Source organism: Medicago sativa, chromosome 2 (assembly GCF_051527215.1).
Source record: "Medicago sativa cultivar Bolivia chromosome 2, Bolivia_mono, whole genome shotgun sequence".
Lineage (NCBI taxonomy): Eukaryota > Viridiplantae > Streptophyta > Magnoliopsida > Fabales > Fabaceae > Medicago > Medicago sativa.
Genome location: NC_140750.1, coordinates 64,438,888 through 64,449,089, shown reverse-complemented (window position 1 = coordinate 64,449,089; position 10,202 = coordinate 64,438,888). Strand labels below are relative to the sequence as shown.

Genomic DNA, 10,202 nt, shown 5'->3' with positions numbered 1-10,202 from the left:
AAGTGAGTTTGACACCATATCTTCATCCTAAACCTTAAGACATTAGGTATATAGATCACATCACTTATGAGTCGCTCAACATACACTCTTGCCTCCAATATGAAACTTTAACTCAAACTTGACACATTAACTTTTATCTATGACAATATAATTAATAGAATCAATTGTTGGTAATTTTATGAATTTATTTAAGGAATTGGAAATTACTGGGTAATTATGCTACCAAAATAATAGATTCATTAAAAATGTCGCATCAATTTAAAATGTCTAATAAATATGTATTTTGTCAACGTAGTAGAACACGTCTACATTTTTTCATTGCCAAATCATATCAAAGACCAAAAGTGAAGGAATTTAAAATAATAGATGTTGAATAAAAAATAAGTGAAGGAATTTAAAATAATAGAGGTTGAATAAACAATTGCTTGAAAGCGAATGACATCCTAAAACTAAAATTTAAGATAAAAATTAAACAAATGACACCCAAAAACTAACAAAACAAATCATTATAATGTTGCGACTTCCATTGGAACCTACATTGGGTTGTATCATCATATTAGTCAAAGAGCAACAACACAAGTGAGATCGACATCACTTCTTCACCCAAAGTCCTAAAGCATTAGGTATATGGATAATCTCCCTCATATGTTTTTCAACATCTACTCTTGCATCCAATGTCAAATTTTAACTCATAATTGAAAGATTAACATATCTCCATTAAGAGACTCTCCGTGTCTGTGATAGACCACCAAGAAGCACTCCATCCGCCGTCTACAATGTTGAACCGGGATATGATACCACCTCTGGGCTTTATAGAGGAGTCAACATTGATGTGATTCGACACACTACAGAAAGAGAAATCACACAAGTGAGAACGATACCACATCTTCATCGAAAACTTGAAGACTAAAATATGAGTTTTATTAATTTATTTGTTGTTCAAACTTCATTTTTTTATTCAATATTGAACTTTAACCGACACTTGATACATCAGAGCATTTTCTCCCTCAAATATGACAAAAGTCTAGCCCGTGCTTGACACGGGTGTCCATTTGGGGCGTTTGACACTTGATAATGCATCGTTATTGTTTTGAGGCGTTTGACCGAACCATGCGCGATATAATGTATTATGATGGTGTCGATAATACAGACAAACCATTTGGGGGTCTTTCTGTGGTTTTGGGGGGTGATTTCAGACAAATTTTGCCAGTGATAAGAAAAGGATGCATAAAAGACATACTTGCTTCATCCATCAACTCATCAAAGTTATGGAGTCACTGTAAGGTTCTCACACTTACAACAAATATGCGTTTACGTGCTTCAACCGTTCGTGTCGAGCAAGATGAGATAAGAAAGTTTGTCGATTTTATGCTTTCAATTGGAGATGGAATAGGATCCACCAACGAGAGTGGATAAATTAATGTACCCATTCCTGATGAGTTGCTGATAAAAGATTCCCCTGATTTGTTGCGTTCTCTGGTTGATTTTGTATATCCAAATTTTTTCGCAAAACATGAAGATCTCGGATTTTTTTCCAAGCGCGCGGGGGATACTTGCTCCCACTCTGGACGCAGTTGATCACGTAAACAAATTCCTTCTATCATTGGTTCCAGGAGACAAAAAGGAATATACCAGTTCTGATTCGGTTTGCAAATCAGACGAGAATAGTGAGGTACAAAGCGAATGGTTTACCACCAAATTCTTAAACAATATCAAGTTTTCCGGTATTCCAAACCACAAGTTGAGATTTAAAGTTAAATGTCGAGTTATGTTGATGAAGAACATTGACCAAGCAACTGAATTGTGCAATGTGACTAGGTTGATTGTAGACAATCTTGGGAAGAACTTTATCGGTGTAACTGTTATCACCAAAAAAATGCTGGTGAAAAAGTAATTATTCCAATACTGAACTTAGTTCCGGGTGATCCTGAACTGCCTTTCAAATTTACTACGAGACAGTTCCCGTTGGCTGTGTGCTTTGTAATGACAATAAATAAAAGTCAGGGTTGTTATACCCTAATTTTGGACCTAAAAATACTAGCTCAATTCTTCTTTTCTTGCATTTTAAGTCATTTGAAATTGTCTCTGATCAATTGCATCTTTCTCTGCATCTTATTTCAATATTGTTTGCAAAATTCACGAAAAAGGGTATTTTAGTCATTTCCTGTATCCAAACTCACTTTAGTCCTTAAAAAATTGTTTGAGTCTTTTCAATTGGTTTGAATAAGTCTTTATTTCAATTCCATGTCAAAATCCATTTCAAAAATTGCATTTGAAGTCATTTTGAGTCAGTTTAGCCCCTAAGGGCATTTTAGTCTTTTCATGTGTTAAAACTCTGCTTAATTTCCAAAAATTGTCTCTGGGTCTTTTCAATGTGCTTGTATAGATTTTTGCTTAAATTCCTTGTTAAAAATCATTTTAAAATTGCATCTGAGTCATTTTAAGTCGTTTTGGTTCCTAGGGGCATTTTGGTCATTTCAGACGAAATTTTGGCAGAGAGAGGTTACTTTGAAGTACCTCATTTAAGTAGTTGGTTCATTTTAGTCCTTTTTGTGTTTTTTATTTTGGTTTCACTTTAAGTTTTTTTCCAATTATCAATTTTAATTCATTTTTTAATATTAGTCCTCAAATTTTTAAAATTGCATTCAAGTCCTTTTTTGTTTCGAATTTTATTTTTAAGTCCTTTTTTTTAACAATTGCAGAATAGTCCTATTTTTTTCCAGTTTATTTTTTAGTCCCTTTTTTTTTGTTATTTGCAGATTGGCCCTTTAATTTTCACAATTGCAGAAAGGCCCCAAGTCCAAATTTCAGTCCAAGTTCAGTCCATAATACGTGGCAAGCCCTCATTGGCCCATCAATAACACATGTCACCTATATAAAGGCCCAATCATCACAGTACCATTCAGATTTTGCCAACTCAACAAACACAAGTCCGTTTCTCTCTCATCTCCTCAGAGATCAAACACCAAAAAATTTCCAGAAATTGGTATGAACACCATGAATGTTCATCCCCAATTCCAACCCTAACCGAACTCAATTCACACCAAATCATCATCAATCCAGCACCAGAACACATCAATTCACAATAATTTCACGTTGATCCATCACAAAATAACCAAAAACTTAGAATCAAATCAAGAACAAACATTCAAACCCTAATTTCCAGAATCAAGAAGCAACAATCAATTGCGACAAATTTGAGCGTGGTTCTCAGAGATTCAACTGAATCATCATCATCGAAACCCAGCCACTGCAATTCAAGCACAGATCGTACGATCACAGTGAGAGGAGAGAAGAAGAAGGATCGAAAAGATTCGAATCAGAGAAGAAGAAGGGGAGGTTCACCGGTTCGTTTTTCAGTTCGCAACAACAAATCATTTACCAGAAACGTCAGAGAGGATTCACGAAGATTATCTCCAGGTAAACTCATCAAATCTTCTCGTCTTTTCGTTGTAAATCATCATCGAAGACTTGTGAACGTAAATAAACAGTGAATCGAAGCAAGAACCTTGAAAACATTCGAAAAACATTGAAACTGAAACCCTAAAAATGCAATTCATGAAGATTCACCGTTTATTTGCGAAATCTGAGTTCAAATCCATGATCAGTGAAGAAGATAGAGTAGATTAGGGTTTCGTTTCAAGAGATTCGAAAAAGTTTTGAAAACCTAAGACCGAATAGTTCAATTGTAGATCTGCTCCGATCTATTCATCATCTTTGAAAACTAATTATGGATTTGAAAAGAGGAGAGAAATAGCTGTTTAAAAATGTAAAGAAAGTTCAGATCGAAGCAGAATTGGAGCTCCGACGCGGCGGCGCCACCACCGGCCACCGCGTCGGAGAAAAGAGGCCTCGTCGGAGAAGAGAGAGTCACTTGCAGACTCTCTCTCTCTAGATTTCGTTTAGTGAGAGAAGGAGTGAGAGCAAATGAAGCTCAAACCGGTTCAGGCCTATATGTATGGCCATGAACCGGGTCGACCCACCCATAGACCTGTCCACTGAGCCCAATAACCATTTTGCCATGCCTATATGCTCTCCTGCTATGCACCCCCCCCCTGTTTCCTGTGTTTCTTGCTAAAAACTGCTATATACACCCCTGCATGCTTATTTTTGTACTATAAAATTCCTAAAAAAAATTCTATATGTTCTTGATCATTTTCTTGGCATTTTTGTGATGTTGTTATGTGTTAAATCTTGATTAAAAATATGTGTGGTATTTTTTCTTGTTAATTGTTTACTATTTTTGTTAAAATTAGTGAAGTTTTATATGTTCTTGAGCTTAAAAATCTCTTAAAAATTCTAAAAACAAATTCATGTATATTTCTTGTTATTTTTGTGATGTTTCTATGCATTTTGTTTACTGAAAATTTTGTTAAAAAAATATTATCACATTTTCTTGCATTATTTCTTGATTTTATGTGAAAAAACCTCTAAAAAAAATTGCTCAATTCCATTCTATGCTCTTGAAGATTGTTTGATATACATGTTATATGATTCTATGAATCTTTAGCTACTGTTTGTACATAATTTTGATGCTTGTGTGTGAATCTTGATTAGTTGCTTGGTTTACAAGTTACATTTGTGAATAAATAATGCAAATATGCCTAAGTTTACTTTGTAAATGTTAAGTTCATCATGTTGCCTTAATTCTCATTTTAAGACTTGATTCTAAGCCTTTGGAAAATGTATTAGAATGTGAGAATTTTAGGCAATAGGATTCTTGCATTTTGTGGGTAAATTTTAGCCATATTTTTGCATTTTTTTGGCTTTATTTTGTGAAGTTTTCTATGCTTTTGTCTTGATATTTTACTTGCTTTATTTTCTTTGATATTACCCTATGCTACTAACATTTTCTTGTTTCATGTTTCATACATCATAAGCATATTCTCCATCACACTTCCTCATCTCATTTCTCTACATTTCTTTTGCTTTTAATTCATTTATGTGGGATTAAGTTCTCACAAGGAAGTAGTGTGTATGTAGGTGAAGGATGTAATATGGACTATGGACTCTAATGATGTACACCGACACAAGCACCGACACATGCACACATATCACATAGATATTTTTAGATGTATGGCTAGGATATGCATGTTTAGATGTATGTTTAGGGTTTGAATGCTTTAGATGTATGCTTAGGATTTGAAACTTAACAAAAATCATTTTCCAAATAAACATGAACAATATCACCCAAATCATTTTCTAAATAAACCTTGGGATCAAAATCCCATTGTATTTTCCTTTCATTTTCTTAATCAAATTTCAATGGAAATTAACCATACTTGACCTTTTTTTCAAAAATCACTAATCAAACCCCACTTTTTCTTAAATCTCATGCCTTTAAGGCCTCTCAATCTCCATTCTTCAAAACTCCAATTTTCAAACTTAAAATCAACCAATAAAAACAAAAACATTTTTTGGGAGAGAACTACGGTGGATTTGATCCCTTAAAAGGGTACGTAGGCAAGGAACCAATATTCCTTCAATTCAAATAAAATAAAAATTCAAGCATCTTCTTCTCCCTCCAATTCTTCACTTAGTAAACTCTTAGGTGTAAATATCTTTTTTTCAAATAGCATTTAAAAATAAAGTGCGCGCGTAGAAAGTAAAGACGGTTCCTATAGGTTACTATAGTCGTTATGGGTGCCTAACACCTTCCCGTAGCGAAAACAACTCCCGGACCTCGATTCTCAAGGGTTTTGCTTATTTTTTTCCCTTCCCAAGAAAAAATGAGATATCAAAGGTTAAAAAGGTTCAAACGTAATCAATGTTTGACACCCGAAAACCAAGATAAAACAAGGGTTAGTCGTTGTCTCATGTTGAAATCTATCTTTCCAAACCGGTTTTTACTCATGGACAGTTGTATGTTGCTGTGTCGAGAGTCTCTTCCAAAAAGGGATTGAAAATGCTTATACTGGATGAAGAAAATCGCGTATGTACTAAGACCACTAATGTTGTGTACCTTGATGTTTTTTGGAATGTTTAACCGGTCATTCCTGATGACGCAGGTGGGTATGAGTTTTTTTTCTCTTTTAAACTTCGTTGTAATATATTTTTTTTATTTGGATTTGAATTGGTTGTTTCTACTTGCAACCATTCTAATAGTTGCGTAAAGAAAGAGTAATGGATTGGTCATGTAGATAAACTACAATTCTGGAACTAACAATTAAGATCACACTTCTTATTTCATTGTATAAAATCCAATGACATTTATTGTTGTGCAAAGAATAGGCCGAGTGATCAATTTGTTATAGGGACTAATATGTTATATGGAGTAATATTTTTGATCCTTTTTGACAATATTTTTGGTCTCATGTACCTCCAGGTGCAGGTTTTCTGCTTTAGGTGAGGTGATATCATTCAGATGTACACAGGCTGACGTTAATGGAATTTCTATGGCATTGAAATATCATTGACCAATTGCAATAGGTGCAATGCCTTCTCTTCGACTCCAAAATTTGCCTGATACATTAAGGAGTTTATCTACTGAGACTTCGGTTTTTCTATTATTTGGTAGAGCAACTTCAATATTCTCATACTCAGTTTAATTTTATTTATAATGTCAGTATCCTTCTGATCATTCTCATTTTTTCTAATGTAAGCCGTACTCTTTCAGTGACCATATTATCAACTATATGCTCTGCTTCATTTTTTTATACAATCTGTTATATATCCGTCTTTTTTTTTCTTTGTTCGTTGGAGCGCCTATGTCTACAGGACAATTTTGTAGTCCTTTTTCAACCCTTTTCTGTTGTGTTTTTATAATATGCTTAGTTAAAAAATGTGATAGATAGTTGGTGTCTTTGTCGTTGTTTGTTATACTTATTTGTTACACGATTGAATAATTACAAATTCGTGTTGGATGTTAAGATGAATCAAGTGTATGCACGATATTAACTTTGTATATATAAGGGTATCCGGTATAGAAATCATTGAATTTGAAAGAAACTATATATAAGGGCATCTGGTAGAGACGATTGGTTGGCTAGGGACAATTAATTGTATATGCAGCGGTAGGCCTCGAGACTCCAACACCCCCAGTTACATGCTGAACATAAAAATAAAAATAAAAAGACTCATGTCTCCGTAATAAATTTTAGCCATCCATGTAAAATATTCCGGCATTAAATACTAATATTTCGATGTTACATCCGTTAAATCATTCATGTTTAACGATACGAAAATCCAAATAACTATATATACGTTGATATTTGTATATATAAGCAATCATAAATACGATAACAATGCGTTCTATTTATATATTGCGTATAAAATAATGAATTTGCTATTTAATTAGATTTTATATAAAAAAACAGTCGTAATTCTAGCCCGTGTTTGACACGGGTTTCCAAGCTAGTGTATACCATTTATACCAAAAATTAAGAACGAATAATTGAGTATATTGAAAGGTATGATTAGATTCTAATTTCCATGAGGAAAAAAAAAAAGTACGATTAAACTTTTGTTTTATTGAAGCCAAATAATATCTCGTTGATTTTTTTTTGAAGGAATAATATCTCGTTGATTGTTAGCTATTTTTAATTTTTTATCGATTAATTGTATAGACAAAATCACTTATTTTCTTTTATTTTTATCGATATATACACATATATATATTACACTTTCCCTCATTTTCTCCTTTTTTTTTTTTCTTTTCCCACCGTACAGTAATTAAAAAAAGTTGTTGTATGGAAAAGAATTTCAATGGTGTGTGACTGTGGAAAGGGAGAAAAAAAAAGGACGGCAGTAGAATGATGATGACATTTCTATCTAAAGATAGGCACCATATTCCTGTGCGTGTCTCCCGCAAGGGATCCAAACACCACGTGTCAAACTCTCATCCCATCTCCATTATCTACCGTCCGATCAAATCCGAAACATTCAACTACTCGTGATCCATCTCACGCGGCGAAGAGGCGGAGAATACCGACAAATGTCTTACAACTAAACGCCGTCATAAAGTGACGGTTCAGTTAACTGCCGTTAAATAAGAAACGCAGCCTCGAAACACGTGTCGGGTATAAAACGAAGCAGCGTGGATAGGGGCGGCCCTGTCTTAACGCAATTATTTAATGATGTTGGTGGGTCCCACTTTCACGCTCTCTCTCGGCGCTGGGGCGGCGCGGTGCTTTAAAACAAGTTCAGTCAACTTTACCTCGTTGACCGTGCCAAGTGTTTTCATAACATGGGTGAGATTTGTATGGAGCGTGTGGGGACGCGCTTTGTTTTGTTGAGCGTGTAGGGTACTTTTTTGCTGCACGTGTAACCGATTTCACTGTTTTTGTAGTAGGAGTAATCTCTTTAATTCTTGTTGTCTCTTCCTATGGAGATGCTTTTATACCTTATTGCCCCTTTTTCTCCTTCCGCCATTAGCCCATTAGTTGAGTTTTCCTTTTTATGTACCAAAAATAAAAGATGAGTTTTCTGTTTAAATATAAATATAAATTAATTATTGAGTGTATTATATATATATTGTACCTTTTCCGTTTAAAAATAATGATACATTTAACAATTTTACACTGGACAATAAAAGTTGTCAAAAAAAAAATAAAAGTGTATAAATGAATTAAAATAAAATTAATTAGAAACTAGAATTGAAAAAAAGTACTGTAGTAAGTATTGTCTCAAAAAAATATAGGGAGTATTGCTTTATAAAATAGTACTAATAAGTTAGAATTTCATATTAAAAGAAAAAAGTTGAAATGTCATTTCTTTTGAAACTCGACTTTACAAATAAGTCACTTAGTATTATTTGTCATTATTTGTGTTTCCTTAATTAGTTGAAATTCGGGTCAAAAAATATTAACGAATGAAGTGGTAGAGTATTCTATGGGTGTATTAATTGGTGAAAACTAGTTTTGACCGAAAGCAATTTGACGATATGATTTCAAAAGAATGAATAATGTATGCGTAAAAAATGATTTCAAAGGAAGTGCTCCAAATTTGCTATAATTTGCATATATCGACAGTGTAATTTTTTTAAATGTTTGAATACATTTTAGAAATTAGCCTATAAAAATAATATTTTTATGTGACTTAATTAGATGTACACCCTCCGGTCACTATTATAAGCAAAACTGTGTATTTTACATTCATTCATTAAATGATGTATGTGGTCTATAATAAAGACTATATACATCATTAATTGAATGTATCTAAAATGTAAAGTTTTGCTTATAATAGTGACCGGAGGGTGTATGTGTAAACAAAATTACGTCCATATGCACATAAATTAATCTGATATTACAAATTCTAGTACTAGTATAATTAAAGTTCATAATACTTTTATAAAAAAAAAAAAAAAGGAAATGTTAACCAGTGCCGCCAGGGCATTGGTTGAGGAAGCAAATATATTAAAATTTGCATTGAAAGTTTTGTAATCAATGCATTAAAAATTTAAAAAGTGACATTTTTGACTTATAATTTCTTCTTTTGGCTTCTTTAACCGGCACTGGTTAACATGACTCTAAAAAAAATTATAAATAATGAATGTTGTTATACTAGCACTAGGAGTGGTTTTGCGAAGTTACCATGGGTACCAGAAGAAGACAATAAAGAAAGGGCAACCAATGTTTCGGTAGTACCATACCAACACTGGAACTGGAAGTGTGAAAGTTATTTTTAGGGTAAAGAGATTTGAAAGTTAAGATGCCGAATTTTAGCATAAAATGCCGTTTTCCTATTTTGCCACCCTAACTACCAGCTAGTACCACAGCACATTTTGCCGTCAAACATGGGTTTACAGTCAATGGTTACACTATTAGTGGAAAATCCACTGCCATGCCCCAACAATTCAATGTATTTTCATAATTTAAATGCCTAATAAAGACACTACGTTCAAAAATTATTTCTCAAACTTAAAATAGGAAAGAACACAACCTAAAATGAATGGAATTAGAAATTGTACAAAAGTTAGTCAACTTTTTTTTTTTTTTTTACAAATGTTTTTTACTAGTGATTTTTATTCATAAAAGAAAATAAAAAGTTGTAGTCCAATTTAGTGTCTAGATTAGAACAACAATGAATAGGGAAATGAGGAAAAAATAAATGAAGCTCTCGAGTAACTAACTAAACCAAAGACAAAGAGGATTGGGAAACAAGCAGCATCCACAACAAAAGTGGTTCGTGTTAGAGAAGACACGTTTTGTGTAAACAACAATCGCTTAAAAGGAGCGTCGCTTTATAACTCAACTCCTCACACC

The 10,202-nt window shown here is 33.3% G+C and overlaps 1 pseudogene; it reads left to right on the top strand.

Annotated features, from left to right (window-relative positions):
• The first annotated feature begins 1,110 nt into the window (after nucleotides 1–1,110).
• On the top strand, nucleotides 1,111–5,986 carry LOC146949671 (uncharacterized; annotated as a pseudogene).
• The last annotated feature ends 4,216 nt before the right edge of the window (nucleotides 5,987–10,202 follow it).